Raw genomic sequence first — 21,371 nt, forward strand, 5'->3', positions numbered from 1 at the left:
ATGTTGCTATTCCTGCTCAATAAACAAGAGAAGGTCTTATGGGAATGGAACAATGTAACTGATTATTTCCTGGGGAAAAATATGCACCATAGTAATCCAGCGAAGCTCTGAATACTGATGACTTTGATCAGAAAACTGAAAAGTAGACACTATTTGAAATAAGGATTCAAGACTGGATGCAGTGGCTCGTGCCTGTAATCCCAGAAGTTTGGGAGGCTGAGGTGGGCAGATCACTTGAGGCCAGGAGTTCACGACCAGCCTGGCCAACATGGCAAAACCCCGTCTCTACTAAAAATACAAAAAAAAAAAAATTAGCCAGGCAACGTGGTGCACACCTGCAGTCCTAGCTACTCAGGAGGCTGAGGCACGAGAGCCTTGAACCTGGGAGGAAGAGGTTGCAGTGAGCCAAGATTGTGCCACTGCACTCCAGCCTGGGTGACAGAATGAGATTCTGTCTTAAAAAAAAAAAAAGAAAGAAAAAGAAAGAAAGAAAGAAAGAAAGAAAGAAAGAAAGAAAGAAAGAAAGAAAGAAAAGGAAAGAGAGAGAGAAAGGAAGGAAGGAAGGAAGGAAGGAAGGAAGGAAGGAAGGAAGGAAGGAAGGTAATGCTAAATGACGAGTTAGTAGGTGCAGCACACCAACATGGCACATGTATACATATGTAACAAACCTGCACATTGTGCACCTAAAACTTAAAGTATAATAATAATAAAAATTTTTTAAAAATTATATAAAAAAACGAAGGAAGGAAGGATTCAGCTTTGATAGGTGAAGCAGACATAATTTTTATCTGGCAGAGCACAGCAGGGTATCCTCCCTTTGGTACAGTTTACAGGCGAGCAAAGAGTTAGCCCAGGGAATAAAGTTGTCCCTAATGGGTCACCCACAGGGAACATCCATTGGACAATGCATCAGTGTCAGATTGTGAAACACTGGAAGATTCAATCAGTTCCCTAAAGTGTGTAGATAGATCTTATTCCAACCCCGCCTCCAGCACCTGCCGGCTCTGTGACCATAGGCCAGTTTCTCAGTTTTGAGCTTCATCTTGCTATTCTACAAAGTGAGAATATTGTCTAACTCACAGAGCTGGGTGAAAATTTGTGACCACGGATTTTTGTAAAAGATCTGCATGATCTGGCTCCTTCCTTCCTTGAAGTCTCTTCTGCTTTAACCCTGATTCTTGCTCCGTCTCCTGTAATCAAACTGACCTTTTTGGAAGCCTGACCCTTATGCTTGCCTCCTTCCCTCACACTCTGTTATGTATTTAATTCCTGTTCCTTCGTCATATCTTAGCTCGGTCCGCACTTCCTTGCGGAAACCTTCCTTGATCTTGCTAAGTAGATCCCTTCTGTGTGCTCTTCAACTACTGAAACAGAAAAAGTTCCCTTGTCCCCATCTCAGGGCATGTGATGGGGGTGTGGTTCACTTCTTCAGCGCCCCACTGCTCAAAACCCCTAGTGGAAGCAGAAAGACGGGCAGGTTGTGGGGCAGTGTCTAGGAGTGAATGTTTACAGCTCCTGAGGCCCCAGTGGGAGTGTATCACCTTGTCCTCTTTTAGTTCAGCTGCCCACAGGTGGCGTGTGTTTATCAGCTCAATTAGACTCCTGCCTTATCACAAGGACAGAGTGCTTTCTGTATCCCGGGGTTCTTGCCTTGGTGTACCGGAAGCATCGGATCACAAGTGGGCTTGGAGAGTGAGTGCAAGGTTTTATTTAGTGGAAGTAGCTCTCAGCAGATGGGGGAGCCAGAAGGGAGATGGAGTGGGAAGTTGGTTTTCCCCTGGAATCGGGCCGCTCAGCAGCCAGGCTGTCCTTCGACCGCCCCGGCCAAACTCCACGTTGTTCTGTGGGTCGTTGGCCTGCCAGCCTGCCGACTTCTGTCGGTGTGCTGTTATGCCAGTGCATTCCTCTCAACGTCCAGCTGCTCGAGTCTTCTTCAACCGATGTGTTCCCGTCAACGTCCGGCCGCTTGCGTGCATGCGCGCCAGGGTCTCCAGGTTTTTATAGGCACGGGATGGGGGCGTGACAGGCCACGGAGATCTTGGGAAATGCAACATTTGAGCAGGAAAACAGAAATGCCAGTCCTCACTTAGGTCGGTGGGCACAGGCCCCTGGGTGGAGCCCTACCCAGGGACCCGCCCTTCTCTACCCAGCACTTCCTTGCCCCGCTCCCTTATCACCACCATATACTTCTCCTGCACTGTGGCACTTAGATTTAATTTTCTTTGATTGACCATTTCTCTGCTAGACTATGAGACACCTAAGGGCAAAGCGTGTCTGTTCTCTTCAGCATGGTATCCTCAATGCCTGGCAGAGTAGATACCTAATAATTATCTGTTAAATGAATACATGGAAATCCAGCGCGTAATAGGTATTTGGAAAACGGTAGTAATTACTATAAAATCTTAGTATCGCAGGGATGTTAGACATCTTCTAGAAGTTACTCCAAACCTCTTTTCCTTCAAAATGTCTCCAGTAGGTTCACATGTTCGTTCTTAAGATCAGTGAGCAGAAAATCAAGACCTCAAAATCAACGGGTGCCTATTAAAATCTAGGCTTATTATCCAATGACATCCTCATTTCTCTCGGTTCGCCTGAATTGAACTCCTTTTTATAATTAAAACAATCTCTCAGCTGCAAAGAGCTACAAAAGTGATGACAGTAACTCTGAACTGTGCACTCCAACATGGGATTTTATGCAGTGATAGGACTGGAAATTATTTACTTTGTGAAAAGAATCCTGTTGGGATTTCTGTGCAAGTCTTTGTATACTGTGAGAGGCTGTGCATCTTTGTGGGGGTGGGAGTTCCTAGAACTCAGATATTCCTTAGTTCTCTATTTGCATATTTACTCCACCATACACCTCCTTTAAAATTCTGTCACTGGATGGAAGTGGCAATAATGCCTGGGAAATATTTTAATGCCATAATAAACGTCACTGGAAGTGTGGCAGCACAAGAAAGAAAGTGTAGTGGCAAACCTGGAGAACATTTCATTTTTTTCCCCATGCATTAAAAAAACAAGAAAACCCTAGATGAAGGGCAGGAAGTGTTGCCACTTTATTGGCCTTTTAGTCGCATGCCTTTATGGACATATCCCTTTAACCTGTGTTATTAATATTGATCCCTCAGGGCCCAACACAATTTCTGCTTCCTCCCTGTTCTGACTACCCCGGGATACTCTGACCATTTTTCTGAATTCCCATCATGCCTTTTTGCTGTTTCATTCTTTTGCTAGTGATTTTAGAGGTTTATTTTTCTCACTCAAATACCTAGAAAGGTAGGGACACAGGGAATAGGGATCATGCCTTTGAGGAGGGGTAGGTAAGAAAAGTGGAGACCATAGATACATGTTTAGATTTGGAAACAGCAAGACCCAATTGGAATTTCATTTCTTAACCCTTAACTACCAGTGAGAGCCTGGTCCAGGATCGAAGCCTCATTTATAAAAGCAGACAGGGAACATACCTTATCTTACCAAATTATTGTTAGAATTAAAGTAGACTAAGGCTTGGAATGGTGGCTCATGCCTGTAATCCCAACATTTTGGGAGGCCAGGGCAAGAGGATCCCTTGTGCTTAGGGGTTCCAGACTAGTCTGGGCAACGTGGTTAAAACCTCTTCTCCGCAAAAAATACAAAAATTAGCCAGGCGTGTTGGCTACTCAGGAGGCTGAGGTGGGAGGATAGCTTGAGCCCAAGAGGTTGAGGCTGTAGTGAGCCAAGAGTGCATCACTGCACTGCAGTATGATTGACAGAGTGAGACCCTGTCTCAAAACATTAAATAAATAAAATAAATTAAATTAAGTTAAATTAAAAAGACTAAAATGTGGCAAACTAAAAATTTGCCTTACCACACTTCCTCTTACCAACTCACTGCTTAAAAATTTAGCTAAATTAATTCTGTCGCTTTTAAATACTTTTGTGGATTTATTTCTATTTTCTGATTACAAAACATTAACAATATTTTTTAGAAAATTTGAACAGTTCAGAAAAGTATAAAAGAAGAAAATTCAATTAACAGCTGCCATATTTGAAGAATTACTATGTGCAATGACCATACTATTTGATATAGTTTAGTATTTATCCTCTTTAATTTTGGCAGCAGTCCAGGAGGTAGATCCTAATATTAGTCCCATTTCACATGAAACAATGAAGGCAAAGTGTATGTAAGGGAACACAATAAGTGATGGACTTCAGAGTCAAAGTCAGTCATTCACTCCACAGCATAACTACTATGCCAGCATAGTTCCCCAAATCATTCATAAATCAACTATCACCCATCATAGAGCAAAAGCACACACTATTAAGATATTGTGGGTTCCAATATTTCCTTCCAATTGTATATTCACACACACACACACACAACTTACATATGCACAAACGTACATACACAGAGCTATGAGGTATTTATTTAAACAAAATTGGGATCATGCTGTATATGTAGTTTTTTCCCATTAGCATTATATTTTTGGCACTTTAATGGTATAAACATCCTTTGGATATAAGCTTTTAGTAGTGACTACATATTGCATTTTTTTCTCCTCATTGAACCATCCCCTTTGACTTTCAAATGATTCTCAATCCTTACTGTATAATTTTTCTTCAGGTTCAATTTACCGCAAATGAGGATTATGCACATTATAATTTTCAATATGCAAACTATTTATTATCGTAAGGAGATAATTCTGTAATCTCTCAAATGTAACATTTGTAATTCAGGCCCTTTAAGGAAAAGGCTTTCATAATCATCCTTCAGGTCCATTTTTTAATAATGTTTGAAAAAATAGACAACTCTGTTAAATTAATTCATCCCATGGTACCAAAATGTATTAACAAAACACTGAAAGGCCATCAATGAACCTTCCTGTATCATTTCAATGAGTTTTCTCACTGGTCTAAGAAAGACAATGTGATCTAGCTGGACATGGACACAAAAGGTCTGGATCCTAACCACAGTCACTACTTACTACCATGTGACTCTGAGCAAGTAAATTGACCTCTGGGAGCCTCCGTTTCCTTATTATAAATTATAATAGCAATATTTCTCCACCTTTGTGTAGGGTAGTGATGAGAATTAAATGCTAGAACACTTTGTACATCCCTATATTTCATTGTTATTATTACCTAGATTGGCCTAACTAAACAACTGTACGTTTATCCAGAACGAAAAATCACAGAAAAATTATTTACTTTATCCTTTTAAATGCGTAGCAATGTCTACGAAATTCACAGAGGTTCTCTCTGTTCTGGAATAAAATTAACAGATCATTTTTGTTCCACAGAAGGGAAAAACGTACAAAGAAAGGGAATTGACCTGTTATTAATTAGACATCTCTGATGATGCTTGAATTTTTTTCTCCAGCATTGAGTTCTATTTGAAACTTAAAATTGCTTCTGTGTTTTTAATCATTTGGACTTTTCCTTTTCTTGGCTCCATAACACAAAGCCTCATTCTCCTTAGAATACAGAGTGGGCAAAACAGAGCCATAGTTGCTCCCTTAAATGGAGGCTTGGTGTCTTCTCTGACTATCGCTTATACAGGCCCTTTTGTGCCTACCAGCAGAACGTCTTACCCAGAAAGCGGAAGACCTTCAGTAGGCTTTTGGCATGGATGTGTTGGGACCTAGCTCTTTACTCCATTGTTTCTTTCTTGGTCTACATTCTCTTGGCACCTGTGTATTGGCCTACTGTGTAAATAGCCACTTTATATAAAAATCCAGTAAAGGGTGAACTTAGTCATTTCTATTGGTTTCTGCCCTCCTTCTCATAAAAATCTCTGGTCAGAGAATCATATCCCAACTGGTATTTTAGCTGCAGTTTCTGTTCTCTCTTTTTTCTGAAAATTTACTTGTCACATTATTTTTGTTCTCTTACAGATTTTTGGGGGATATATCCCTCAGGAAGTAGAAAATTCTCCTAGTGTTATCAGAATGCAAATCGGAGCCAACATGATATTATTTGGGTTTGATTGCTTTGTTTATTTAATTTTCCTGTGCTTTATTTCAATTGAGTTCATATCACAGTGGCTATGGTTCCACCAGCCCCATATTTCCAAATGATAGACTCCTAAAAACCCTTTTACTGCATCTTTTGTTCTTAAATATCTTGTGTTTAGCTGTAGAAGGCTCTTGAAAAATGAATCTGGCTTTCCAGAGTCATAACTGTCAGCAGCATCTGTCCCTTCCCCCCTATAATAATGAGACTGTTGTCTTATTTTTTAACCTGAGCTTGAAATCCCAGGAGTAACATTTTTCTTATACTTTGTGCTGCATGTGTGGTATTCCTGCACCATGAAGTAAACAATAATTATGGTTTACCTCAGTAATATAAATGTTTACATAAAATTAAAAGGAAAAGAAGAAGGAGAAGGAGGAGAAAATCTCGTTAGAGTTGGCTTTCAACTTGATTCATAGTTTACGTGCTCAACTGCAGGTTGTAACCCACCTCTTTAACAGAAATTCAAATCCTGTGGTTACTTGCCTTCAAACATCAAAACATCACTATTCAGCCTTCTATTATGTTTAAATGAGGAGAAAGTCAAATACAAACTGTTAAGGCAATTTTATTTGAAAGTCAGATTTCAATATAATATGCCATCTACCTCTTCTCCTTCATTTTTGAAAGGTTCTCCTGACTGCCATACTTCAAAAATTGGAGCAAGACATTCTTCTGTTATATGAAGGAGGAAAAGTCAAAGTCTTATGATGGGGAAAAATAAGAGTTTTGCCAGCTGTAATCCATACTAGTGAAATGATTCTGAGCAAGATAAGTAATCTCTTGGAACCTCAGTTTCGTCACTCACAGAGCATGAATAGCAGGACCTGCTTCTGAGGGAGTTTGTGGGCATTGGCATGGTAGATGAGCAGATCTCCCAGCCATGGACAGTTTCAGTAGCAGTGGCCCTTCCCACTCCAGGCCTAGTAGTATATCTGAAAGTTTGTCATGGAGGGGGCTGCTTGGGTTAAGTTCCCCTGTACTGAGCAATGGTGTAAGGGAATCAGAAAATGGAGGAAATCAGAAAAAGTAAGGAGTTGAATAAAATGGGAATGTAACTGTAAACCAGTACTTGCTGTTTTGTCACCTTTGGTGAAGTTGAACAAAATGAAAGAGTGAAGGTAAAACAGAGCTTCCTGGCTACTGCCTTTATTAGTTGCAAAGATGGGCAGAGGACTTATAAGGAACTCACAAATAATTGATCAGACTTTTTTGAGCAGTTGCTTTTGAAGATTTGGTGATTAAATATTAACCCATATGATGTTTTTCCTCCTATCTTAGCTTAACAGAGTAGGTGGCAAATTGTGTGCACTCAACAAAATTTTTGAATAAATACAAATGTTAAATATGTTGAGGAATCAGTCTTTTTTTTAAATACACCACAATTCATTTAAAAAATAGAAATTAAGTTCTTATTATGTGCAAACACTAATAAGAGTATGCTACTCAGTCAAACACTGCTCTTGCACTAACACATTTTTTTTTTTTGAGATAGAGTTTTGCTCTTGTTGCCCAGACTGGAGTGCAATGACACGATCTCAGCTCATGGCAACCTCTGCCTCCCAGGTTCAAGAGATTCTCCTGCCTCAGCCTCCCGAGTACCTAAGATTACAGGTGCCCGCCACCACACCCAGCTAATTTTTTTTTTTTTGTATTTTTAGTAGAGATGGGGGTTTCACCATGTTGACCAGGCTGGTCTCGAACTCCTGACCTCAGGTGATCCGCCTGCCTTGCCCTCCCAAAGTGCTGGGATTACAGGCATGAGCCACCATGCCCGGCCTTGCTCTAATACATTTGGAGAAGAAAATGTGGATGCTACCAGAAGTGTGCTAGAGCTGACTCACACCCACTAGTGAAAGCCAATTGTTAAATTGTCAGAAATTTTCAGGCCAGTTGCTAAAAATAGACATTGTTAAATACTAAATATTAAAAGTAGATCTAAAACAAAAGGCAATACTCAAACATCATCACTTCTGAATTATTTTACTACCTTCTACTATTATCTATGTTCTTGAGAAGATTGACATCTACTGTATCTGTACAATGAAAACACTGTATAACAGCGTATTGCTGTGAATTCCAAGTCTGTATTCAATGATGTCTCATTGGTAGTTTAAAATCTGCCATGTGGTATTTGCACCAAGGAAGTCAGCAAATGCTACAATCAGAGCTATTTTTTCCTGGAGACCTGGTTGTTAAATGGGCACACCACTGGCTCTATCTCAATAGAAGACTGAAATAATAGTTTAAGACCATATTACATGGCCTATTTATAATATCTAAGTTCAAAAAATGTTTCATATGCTTTCGTATGCATTATCCCATTTCAAATAAAGAAATAGAAGCTTCCATTCACACAGCTCTTAAGAGATGCAGCCAGAAGCAGAACAGATGCTTCCAGATTCTGATTTGACCACTCCATCATCTGCACCCACTCTGATTGGTAGTGGAAGGCCACCTTGAGAAGTCCGCATGGTGTCTTGGCTCAGCAAAGAGTATGGGAGAGGTTGGTTAGTAATGTCTTCAGGGACTATGGAGGGGTAAGGAAGACCTCCCTTTCAGTTATTTGACTTTTTGGCTTACTCCTCACTGTCTTCTGTGAGACAATATAAATTTAAGTATTTGGTAAATTATATAAACAATAAGTCTAAGCTACACTGTGGATGTATCTGATTTTGTCTATATTAAATGGAAGGGAATAAAGTCTTGATCAGTTCAGGGGAGAAAATGGGATTTGAATGGAATCCTGAAGAAAAGAAAGGATCCATCTGGTTGAGAGAAAAAGGCAAAACATCCACAGATACATACAGAGAAGGAAATACAATGACCATCCTGGAGAAAAATGAAGTATCCAGTTTGGTTGGAGGGCAGGATTTATAGATGGGAGTGCTAGAGAAAGGGACTGGCAGGATAGATAGAAACTAATTACCAATAATCCTAAATGGCAGTATTAAACTTTGATGCTAAACTGGTACAGGTTTGCGGGAGAAGGGAAAAGTTGAAGAAGAAAAAGTATTTTAGTGACTGCTTTAAAAAGTTTATTTTTTAATAACTATGCTTACAGTATACACTTAATTGGTAATATATGCCATGTAATTTACCTTGATCTATGCCAATTAGACCAAAAATATATTCTGTTTTTAGTTTATTAGGAATGAAGAAAAGGTCCTCTCTCAAATGCTGCAACATCAGGCATCAAGATCTTAGTAAATTTACCTATGGCTTACTTCATAAAGTATTAATAATACACATATATTGTGCCATAAACACTTAAAACATGGTGCAAAAATATAATGTTTCCACACCAGTTTATAAAAATTCACTATCTGTAATATTGTCTTGGGGGAAATAACGTGTATACATTTGAAACAATTGTAAAAGATGCTCAGATTCAGTTAATATTGCATGTAGACTGTAGATTTACACAAGCCAATATTCAACAAATTGAATCTGAGTGATACTGTCAGCTCTGTTAATCAGCTGAAATAAACAAGGAAATTCAACATACTGGTAATTGAATTTTCTGATTTTTATATAAAATAAAATATTCAGTTTTATCTTTAACTTCCCAGAATTGGCAACTATACTATATGGAGCACAGTGCTCTTTCTGCACTCAATGTATGTGAGGAAACATGTCATTGGCCTCCCTGACTTTAAGTTGACAAGCACACATTTACAATGTAGACCTTAGATTCGCTCAAGACAATTAAAACAATTCCAATGCAAAGGGACCTTACAGAAGAATTTAATGATGGAGGAGGCTTTTGATTTTGATTTGTTTTGCATTTTTTTCCGAGGAGTTTTTAAAACAAGCTGTAACATGATCAATCGGTGGCCATATTCAGAATGAGCTAGAATGAGTATTGAGAATAGAAGCAGGAAGATCAGTCAGGAAGGTCTGATTGTTTTCCTGTCCCAATTTTTGTGCAAAGGAAATTTTGCTGAGGGCAGGCACCAAGTACAGCTCAGACTTATCATGTATGATGTGTGCATCTCATTAGTCACTATACCTCATTCCTTTTTTTTTTTTTTTTTTTTTGACAGAGTCTCACTCTGTTGCCTAGGCCGGAGTGCAGTGGTGCGATCTTGGCTCACTGCAACCTCCGCCTCCCAGGTTCAAGCAATTCTCCTGCCTCAGCCTCTCAAGTAGCTGGGACTACAGGTCTGTACCACCATGCGCAGCTAATTTTTGTATTTTTAGTAGAGATGGGGTTTCACCAGGCTGGTCTCGAACTCCTGACCTCGTGATCCACCCACCTCGGCCTCCCAGAGTGCTGGGATTCAGGCATGAGTCACCACGCCTGGCACCTCATTCTTTTCAATACAAACTGGCTGGGACATAACTAAAGAGGAATACAGTAGAGTGACTTAGAGCTGTGGCTCTCTTGTCAAACTATCTGGATTGAAATCTGGGCATATGCTCCTCTTTTCTGTAAGATGTTGATAATACCCACTTTGAAGAGTCAGTGGGAGGAGTAACTTCAGTGACTAATGTATTTAGCATATATTCAGGCACATAGTGAGCAAATTGACTATTAGTAATATTATTTAACTGATGCTGGTGGCCAAAGAAAGTGTGCTATAAACAATTTGACCTGACCACAATAAACAATTACAGAAATAATTACAGAAATTAAAGACATCTGGAGCTGCATTTGATGGGTGTTGGGGGAGAAGGGTATGGCAGCAAACACACGCATGTTTCCTCGGTGCACCCACCTCAATGCATAGACTGCAATGGTCATGTAACTCTTCTTCTTTTATTCCATTTCCCAATCCTGCTGATTCCCCACCTTTCTGAAGGTGGTTTTTATTTTCTCTCACTAAGGTCCCAATTTGGGCCCCGAGTCTGCTGGAGAAAAGAGAAAGGCTGAGAAGCAGCCTACCTTACCTGTGGCTCTGGGTCTGAGGATGGCCAGGAGAACAGAGAGCAAAGCAGAGCCAATGCAAGACCTCTGGCCCTGGAAGCCAAAGGGTAAGAACAGAGAGAAACCTTGGAGAACATTCTTGCATAGAGTTTATCTAATAGTGACAGAAAAAAAGGAGGCTATAACTATAGCCCTCCTGAAAGAAGGTAATTATTTTTCTACTCCACCTTACTTCCACCTTAGATGTTATATTGACAAACTAAAGCATTCTTTTGCTCCAGAGAATTTGGCTGGATCAGAGTTTTTAATTTGGCTGGATCAGAGTTTTTAAAAAATGAGCTTTCCTTCAGTGTTTGATCCAGTAAAGCTTCATGAGAAGGTAGATGAAATGTGAAATATTTAGATTGGTATTTACCTGCATATTGTACAAGAACTCACAGAGGACGCCTCCTACCAAGATCAAAGCGTTGCTATTTATACTAAAAATTGAAATACTGTGGAAATCAACATTGCTCGACAAAAACTTCAAAGAGAAGTAAAGCCTTCATTTAAAAAATGTTTATTTGGAGATATTTTCCTAATTTTACCTCTCTTATGTCACAACTGTTGAATGTGCTCATTTACATTTATGTTGAGGATACCATAAGGAGAAGTTTGTTTGTTGTTGTTGTTATTTTTAAAGTCCCACAATTTCATAGTTCCTAGACTTTTATATTATTTATAAACAGCAAATAAATATGATAGTTATTATTACTTATGACTCTACTCTGACCAGTCACTACATACACACTGTCTCTAAACTTTATACCAATTCTGCAAATATGTTATTTTTCTCATGCTACATATAAGGACACTGAGGATCAAAGTTTAAATTATTTTCCCATATTCACTTAGATAGTAACTAATGGAATTGGAGATTTTCAACCTGTGTTGAATGAACGCTTCGTAGACACCACATGCTTGTCATTCTGATTATCTTCTAGCTCAGCAACCAGGAACTCATGACTGACTCTAATGATGAAAATCTAGTAAAATTTTTTTAAAAACCAAACCCAAGAGAATCATTTTGTTAAAAATGTTGGCTTATGAGAACAGAAGGCAGCAAGGCAAAGGGTTCTGCCCTACATTTATCTAGTAAAGACTATAAGCTTGTGCACATTGCTTAGCTTCTCTGAGACTTGGTTTCATCATGCCCAGTAGATGCTGACACTGGTATCCTCAACATTAGTCAGCAAGTGCACCTTTGATGGACATTCAGGTTCCAGAGTAAATATTCTTTCCAAAGATATCACTTTACCTCTGGTGTCTGTGAAGCATTCATTCTGTCCCTGCTCATTCCCTCAATGTGTATTAAGCACTTACCAGAGGCAAAGCAGCATGTTGAGTACAATAAAAGCCATATTATGCAGTGGGCATTTGAATGGCATTCTTTGACATGAACTTACAGAAAACTCTCATTCCTTATTGCACCACCTAATATTCCCATTCCTGACTCCACATTTCCCATGTTTCCAAAAAGAAGTTTTTCAGATGGCAGCACGATGCAGGAATCTTATTGGAACTCAAAGGCGATATGAGATTTGAGCAGCTCAGATGGTTCATTCCTGTAGTGTAAAGTATTTATCTTCTCAATTTGAAGAGCAAATGTTAACATATTTCCAAGTCGCTGTTATTGAACTGTAGTTACTTAACCATAATCACCTAAAAAAATATACAGTAATTGATGAGTGTTTTTTATATTTGTAGTTGTTATTCAACTTCTGTAATAATCCTTTTTATTTATTTTTACTTTAGTAAATTCGGTAAAATTTAACAGTTTAAATGGTAATCAAAAACCTAAAGCTTGCTACCAGAAAATAGGGTTTTGGGTTTTTTTATTTTTCATTTACTATATTTATATGACTAGGCCCATGTCCCATCCCCACCTCCCACATGGTTCCTATATTCACTGCCAATTTTTAGGAGTAAATATATGATGTAATTTTTCTCCTAACAAGCTGCTGTGACTGTTGGCAGTAGAAAAAAATAGGAGTTGGACACAAAGGAAATAAATGGAAGAACAGTTGAAGAGGCCCAATGACTCCTATTGGGTAAAAATGAAAGGAAGAGTGTTTGATCACAAACCATATCTCTGAGGTTGCTTTCTCCAAATACTGTGAATGCAAAATAATTTCATTCAAAAGCAAATATGAGTTTGAGGATATTTTATTTTACCTGAGGAAATCAAAAGGAATAAAGAAAGAAAAACTAATGATCGTCAGTACCTATATTATACAAGGGCACAAAGTACTTGGCCAGAAGGCATCAGATCGGAGAACAGTTCTTTACCGACTGCCTCCATTTTGTCCAAACCAGGATTTCTTCTGATTGATTGGTGCCAGTTTATATGGATTGTTAAATATTTTGAATAGCACCCTTGGCTAGTGCTCTGTAAACACTGACTTAATTCTCACCACAAGCCACTGAGGTTAAGTATTATTATCCCAATGTACAGATAAAGGGATTGTGAAATGAGGAGGAACATTCATGTCCACAGTGGTTTGAGACTCTTCCTCAGGGGTCAACTCTTATTCCTAAACAAGTACAGAGCTGTACCTTTTGCATCTCTGTATCTAGTGTCTAGGAGAGTCCTGCCATGTATTTGGTGCTCAAAAATGGTTTACTCAATTGAATTTAACAGACAACTGTTCATTTTACTGGGATGAAGAATATCTCCCCTACGTGTACAAGTTTCACATATAGGTGAAACTTGGTTCACATGTGGGGCCCAGCTCAGGATTTTGCAGTCCCACCTTCTCTTTCAGACTATAACTATAGGAATTTAAGAGTTCTACCAGTTTACCCCAGCAATAAATACATTGCAGAAAATGTATTACATTCATCGTTCTCCCTCATTATAATGCATTTCTTCTCAAGAAAGAGGCAAAAAATGCTAGAACTCTACCCTAAGTGAATGTGATACAGAGGAATATTTAATACCAATGTATTTATAGCAGTGTTATTTGTATTAGACACTGGAAACAAACTAAATGTCTAAGGATGGGAGAATGGCCTAATTAATCATAGTTAAGATGCATGATGGAATGTTACGCAGTCATGGTGAATCACGTTTTAATTAATTTGAGATTTTGCATTTAATAAGCTTTTTATTGAAGTTTAATATACAGAACAAAAAGTGCACAAACTATAAGTATAAATAATTCTCATTAATTTAAAAAAATTAATAATGAGGCAACTACTTAATGGTGCCTCTCAAAAACTAACTTCTTTTCTCCTCAAAGAGATTCATTATTTTAACATCAAATAGGATATAGGGAAATAGCTATTATCACATAAGTGAAAAAGGATGAAGCAAATTGTGTAGTATTCTCTAATTATGTGATTATTGATATGTAATTAAATGTGCAGAAAAATGCTACAAGGAAATAACTAAAATGTTATCAGTGGTTGTATCTTAGCAATCAGAATAGGGGTATTTTTATTTTTTTCTTATTGTAAATATACATGGCACTAATAAATACTTTTCAGGATAAATGTTATTTAAAGGAAACAAAATATGTTAAAATCCATTGTAAACATGTTTTTTTCATATTTGTCAGAAGCTGGCACTATTTTTCTAGTCCTAAAATGTAGAAGAGCTCAAAAAGTTGCCTAGAAAATTAGGCTATTACATACGATTATATTTAAAGCAATATATCTCCTATTAGAACATGGATAAAATTATGATATGCTTTTGATTATACCATGGACATTAATTACTGAGAACCATAAGTACCTACCATGAAACTACACATGGTATGGTTAATTCTCCTAGCCAGTGTGATTTTTGCATTGCTGCCAGCACAAACCTTATAAGGTTCTCATTGTGCCAGTTTTGTCACATTCCAGAGAATTTTCTTCCCATCCTTATGGCTTTGCTTGGAAAAGAATGACTAGAAAATGATGCTGGAGATCATAAGGTCAGTCTAGCCGAAACTGTACTGACAAAGCAGCAGAAGTTTCTGGAAACAGATCTAGAATTCTGGAAATCGGCCAAGGTCCAGGGGTGTGTAGATGACATGTTCTGCATTTTGCTTAAAATTAACTAGAAAAAAAATTGTATCTGTTTGCCTTTGTTTTTACAGAAGTCAGATAATATATTGATGTGAGAGTAGAGCTGTGGAGAAAGATTTAGCTCCTAAATATGCTTTAAATATATAATCAAGATTAGTTGGATTCTTTCCTTCTTGTCCTTCCTCCTAATATTTCTTTCTTCAATTGCATGTTTATTTTGAAAACAGATTAGAATTTACTATTCAGAGGGATGTATGAGATCTACAGGGAATGAAGCAAGAACTAAATAGAAAACAAATGGAAAGGAATTCAACAAAATAATTCACAATATGATTTATCTAGGAAGAGGGAATCAGAAAAACTTTCCTAATCAGAAAAGCTACCCTCTTGGGAAGTCCATTTTCCCAGAAGGAGCTGGAGAAAGGAACAAATGCTTCATCACTGATGGTAAAAGCCTGTCCTCTATGCACACAGAGGGTCCTGGTTCTGCTCTGCACTGTGGAGAATTTCCCAGACTGAGTTGCCCAGGTTGTGAAGAGATTGAAAACACTGAGTTGGGAGAAAAGGAGTGGAAATTGTTAGGAGTAACTATGGCTCAAACTTCATAAATAGTAATGATGTTTGCAAATTTTAAGCTTCAAACTGCTCTCCTTATGGTTCAGAAAGATACACTTTTTCCTGGAAAGAAAAGCCCAGAAAAGCGAATGTCTTTAAAAAAAAAAAAAAATCACTTTAACAGTCGGACTGTAGAGTTTAGTGGCCAGCAGTGACCCAAAGTGGTAATTTTTCAAGCCTTGACATTTATTTAATGCCTTTAATATGGTTATATAAAAGTGTTTCACATACACACTATTAATATTTAGGTGCCAGGTGGCTGCTATGCATAGTGTTTTATTATTTATAAGTCTGTTTCTCTGGTTCACAGGGAGATGAGTGGCCGTCATTGACCCAAGAAGGATTCTTTTAACATCATACATTAATTTCTTCAGAGAAAGAATAACATTACCTTATAGTTTGGTGGTAGAGCAAAATATATTAATTTTCTAGATAGGGTCAAGAGAATTGTATGGCAATTGTGCATCTGTAGCTAGTGAGGACTATAAGCTTGTGCATATTGCTTATCGTCTCTGAGACTCGGTTTCATCATCTGTCCAATGGGAATGTTAACGATATTTTTGGAAGGAACACATGCCAAATACCTGCCAGAGTACCTTGAAAATAGAACATGCTTAGAATTAGTTTCCTACCTTCTTCCATAAGTCTCCGTTTTCTCATCTGAAAAACCAGTGGGTTAAGTGTGGAATGTCGAATAGTTTCATTCCATATGATAACTCCAAGCAATTGATATGAACTGCTTACAGCGTTCATGAAAAAGATTTGAAACCCAATGTGGGAATATCATGAAAATGCTAAGTAGATGATTCTTGCCTACCTTGGATAAAGGAAAAAAGTGGCTGCACATGTGCTGCTGCCTGCTTCTCAGCCCTCCCAGATACAAAAGCCTCTGGTTTTGAACTTGACCTTTGTGTTCATGAACTACCTTGGGTAGAATTAAGGAAACCTAATTAGGATCTTTGTTGCTAGCACTTTAAAGCGTTACTAATAAAATTCAAATACAGCCTGGCAATTTCCCTAGTCAGTTTAGTCAGTTTAGGGACTCTTATTCACAGACATTGCACAGAAGCTTTCCTTGCCAACTTTTGGCCAGTGAAGCTCTAACTCAAAGGCTGGTATTTGAATATTTGCCAGTAAAAACAACTCTGTGGAGTTTTATTACCTTATATATTCCTGAAGGAGCCAGGATAAGATCTCTGCTTATCTTATTTCTATAAACCATTCCATGCACCTTACTTCACTCCTCTGAATTTCTTAGGAAGAGAACAGAGAACAATATAGTTGGAAGAAATTAGATGTCAACAATTCGATTGTTAATAAATATAACTAAGAGTGCAATTTCAGAAATTAAATGTATTATTAGGTATAATTGCTAAATTTGTTGAAACTGATTTTTTAAATATTAAGTTCTGTTTTCATGTTTTTTACTTTTATTATTAAAAATAGCAAATATTTTGAAAACATAATTTTTAACTGGCTCCAAATCTCACAAGTTTAACCTAGCCATCATGATTGGGATTCATTCCATTCTAGTTTTTGTGTATTAGAATATACACCGGAACTTTTTAGTGGTTGTAAATAGAATACATGTATAATTTTGAATTCTAATCATTCAGTAAGAATTATATTTTCTCACTTTTCCCATCTTCATTATAAACAAATGAGGTTATTTTAATTACAATATAGTATGTCACTGGCATTTGGGTAATAATTAGTTAGCATTTTACTCTTCATAGGGATTTTATATTGTCAAGGCCAAATCATGATTTCAACTTAGATCTGTTTTCTACACAATCCAACATGGGAAATCACACAGACTGATAAAGCTGTCTTGTTGTTCTATTGAAAAAAAACATTTTGTAAGAAAAATAAAAATAAAAGTCCCATATCCCATTTTAAAACAAAGAATTGAGAATATGTCCTAGCTAAAACATTTTAAATATATCATATTTTATAATAAATGCAATTTCACTGCTTCCAAATAACTCATGGAGTTTGAATAGTATCCTGAATGTAATGATAATGAGTTTGAATAGTACACTGAATGTGCCATGATAAAATGACAAGATGATATCTGAGATTATCATTATCATCTTAATGTTTGTCAACAACATGAGAGCAGACACTGAGTCATATGCTATGGAAATGAACCTTAACTGGGCATAAATGGAAAGTGAGTGGAATGTGGCCACTAGGGCTCTGCTTACATGAATGTCTAAGGAACTGCCACAGGAAATTTTTTTTTTAAGAGTTGAAATAGGGAGGGAGACATCACATGCCAGAGCCTGTTGGGGGTTAGGGGACAAGGGGAGGGTGAACATTAGGACAAATACCTAATGCATGCAGGGCTTAAAACCTAGATGATGAGTTGATAGGTGCAGCAAACCACCATGGCACATGTATACCTATGTAACAAACCTGCACATTCCCAGAACTTAAAGTAAATTTTTAAAAAAGTTGAAATGTAGTTAAGAAGTATAATATAGACTGGTTTCTGAAGAAGACAGCCTGGGTGACCTTTTTGTGTGACCACACAGAGTCTCTTAAACTCTTTGTTTCTCAGTTTTTTCATCACATGGCTGATGTAAAGATTCAACAGAATAAATACGTACAGCTCTTTGAACAGTGGCTGGCATATAAGTACTCCCTCAATGGATTTTAGCTATGATACTACAAATTTGTTTCAAAGACATGAAGCAGAATTGGAGCAGATTCTGAATAAGGCATGATGCCTGTCATTCTGATTATCTTCTAGCTCAGCAACTAGGAACTCATGACTGACTCTAAGTATGGAAATTGAGTAAAATTTTAAAAAATCAAACCCAAAAGGATCATTTTGTTAAAAAGTTTGGTTCTCGAGAAGAAAAGCAGCAAGGCAAAGCATTCTGCCCAGTAGATGCTGACACTGGTATCCTCAACATTAGTCAAGTTCATCTTTGATGCTGTCATTGTCTAAAATTATCAACAGCAGTACCTTGAGGTAACAACTAGTGACACATATGCCAGTTTGCCACTAACAGAAAAAAATGACACAATCCCAATGAAGCTGGAGAGAAGAACAAAATATGAGATGAAGCACAAAAGAATGTTCCCAAACTTCTCAAAGGAGAGGGACTATTTCTGAAGGTAGAGTCAGAGCTAGAGGGAAATTATGTTTTGTCATGCTTATTTTTACCCACAGGCAGTTATGATATATCAAAGCCAGGTTTCAGGTGGTGTGCACAATGATTTGCTACAAAAGTCTAAAAATTGATTCATTCAACAGGTATTTACTGAATACCTACAAAGTGCCAGGTCTTATGCACTTGCACAAGTGAGAGTCAGACAGATTATATTGTAGAAACAAAGGACTACAAAATCTCACTCATTAACAACAAATGTTATTCCTTATTTATGCTATAGGTCTCTCACAGGTCAACGCTGGATCTACTCCATCATCATCTTCACTAGCACACCCAGTTCGATTGAGGAGCCTTGATGTGGGATATTGATGGGATATTGAGAGAAAAGAGAAATGGTGAATCAAGCACTAATCTCAAAGCTTCTGCACAGAACTACTTACATGTCACTTCCTCCCATGACTATTCCTAAATTCAGCCAAAAGGGGACACATAATCTCTTACGGGGGAGGGCACCACAGGGAGAGAAACCCGAATATTTGGTGAATAGTAATCTACTTTGTTATAGAATCTGTCCTCAATGGTCTTACAGTCTAAGAGCATTACATTTAGTTACAGTAGTCTTAAATATAATACTAAATGAATTGAATAGCCAGACATCTGTGAAAGTAAAACTGTGATAATACAAAGTCAGTGTGCTTTTAAGTTTCAATTGCTTAAAGTTATTTGGAAGTAAGGATCACATGAGTTCAGAGCCCCAGGATTCAAAAATAACTCCAGAATCTTTTATCACTCCCCAAAGGAAAAGCAATAATAAGTAAGTTACCAGACATTCATGTAATCTCTCTGAAACTGTAAGACTAACAAAGGAAAATTTTCAAAAGGCAAAAATACTTTATTATTTATTTGCAATAGAAATTATTCAGCCGGGTGCGGTGGCTCATGCCTGTAATCCCAGCACTTTGGGAGGCCGAGGCGAGTGAATCACCTGAGGTCGGGAGTTCGAGACCAGCCTGACCAACATGGAGAAACCCCGTCTCTACTAAAAATACAAAATTAGCTGGACGTGGTGGCACATGCCTGCAAGCCCAGCTACTCAGGAGGCTACGGCAGGAGCGACAGAGCGAGACTCCATCTCAAAAAAAAAAAGAAAGGAAAAAAAGACAAGAAAAGAAACAAAGAAATTTTTCAGTAAACACATACAACAGCATTGATGGCCTGGAGACATACCACCTTCAGCTGTGATCCTGGCAGATGTGATAGATTCTACAAGGTTGGACAGGTTAAATTCTTGCAAGGAAGTCCTTTCTGGAACACCCAAGAATTACAGAAAGTTTAGCTATCTTTCAGATGAGATTTCATTCTCAGTTTTACTTGTTCTATGACCCTTCCAAACTACACACAGGTTTCTTCTCATTCAGTTGCCTTGGCCAACATTTTATCTCCAATAATCCTATTTTATGTAACTGAGTTTGCCTTGCCCTTTACTGCATTTAGGTAAATGGAATGGTGTTTTTTAGACTTCTGAAACTATTTGTAGACCTTTGCCTTCACAAGTTTGAAATAAATGTGAGGCATTCATTTTATTCAGAAACATTGAGCCCAATTCACTTGGGAAAATGCATCTTGATGTGTAATTCATCATCCAGAGCCTGTCCACTATTCTGTTCCTCCCTGAGAGTAAATTAGGCACTTTGAAAGGTGCATTAAACTCTTCCTGGCTTCTAGGTACCATTTAGAACTGTGGGGCAATAATTTACTTAATGGTACCTTGGTGACCTCAAAAAGTTTATATTGTTTTGAAAGTTCTTAATTTTCTCCCACTAAATAATTTATGCATTCAGAGGTTGGGTGTGCTTATAAATATGTTTCCAGAGAGACAACAGCTATTGAATAGCATAAATAAGATAAAATAGTCATGCTAGTGTAGAAATTAAATGTTCACAAATGTGTTATCTAGTCTATCCATAGAATAAAAGTGTAGCTTATAAAACAATTATTGCTTTGGATTTCATTTTTTAAATTTACAAGACTGTGTTACATTTTATTGTAATTAGTAATGCTTCATAGCTACAAGGATTACCAGATCCATATCACTGCATTTTTCCATAGCACAAAACACATTTATCCAAAGTAAAAATAGTGTGCTAAACATACTGAAGTTTCTGACAGACACTTACATTTCGCTTCATTCTTTCATTCACAGCAGAGTTTCATCCATATTAAATAAATTGGTTAAGTTTTGATACCTCCTACTTTAATCACTCATCTTATGTACTAAAATGAATCAAATTAAGATTGAGCCAACAAATAAAAGTGATATGCTTTGAGTTTTGCTGTCATTTGGGATAATTAATAATAAAAATAAACATTGCATTCATCAATTCTAACAAACAAAGATTTTCACATTTTAATGTCTCTAAAATAAGAAGATGTCGTATAATTGATGGTGTGCCTGAGCTCTTTTGGCAGCATTTTTTCTCTCATTGTCATAAAATGATATTACATTTTAGTATTGATGGCAACTTAGATTTTTGAAATATAGCAGGACAACTTATTTTGAAATATTGAAAATAAAGCTCTATGTGAAAATGGAGAACGATTCCAAGAATATGAACATATCACCATTTAGGGGGCAGAAGTTGATAATGTTTTCATATCCATTTCAGTCACCGCTGTCCCTCTGAAAATGAGTTTATCACCACTAACCAGTTTTGAAAATG

General features: G+C 37.5%; 1 long non-coding RNA gene across 1 annotated transcript; it reads left to right on the plus strand.

Annotated features, from left to right (window-relative positions):
• Positions 1–1,943: 1,943 nt before the first annotated feature.
• Positions 1,944–20,978, plus strand: LOC109028178 (uncharacterized). Its single transcript, XR_008668546.2, has 3 exons — positions 1,944–2,090; positions 10,822–10,968; positions 18,932–20,978. It is a non-coding gene; the product is annotated as an uncharacterized lncRNA (long non-coding RNA).
• Positions 20,979–21,371: the final 393 nt, after the last annotated feature.

Source organism: Gorilla gorilla, chromosome 13, assembly GCF_029281585.2.
Source record: "Gorilla gorilla gorilla isolate KB3781 chromosome 13, NHGRI_mGorGor1-v2.1_pri, whole genome shotgun sequence".
Taxonomy (NCBI): Eukaryota; Metazoa; Chordata; class Mammalia; order Primates; family Hominidae; genus Gorilla; species Gorilla gorilla.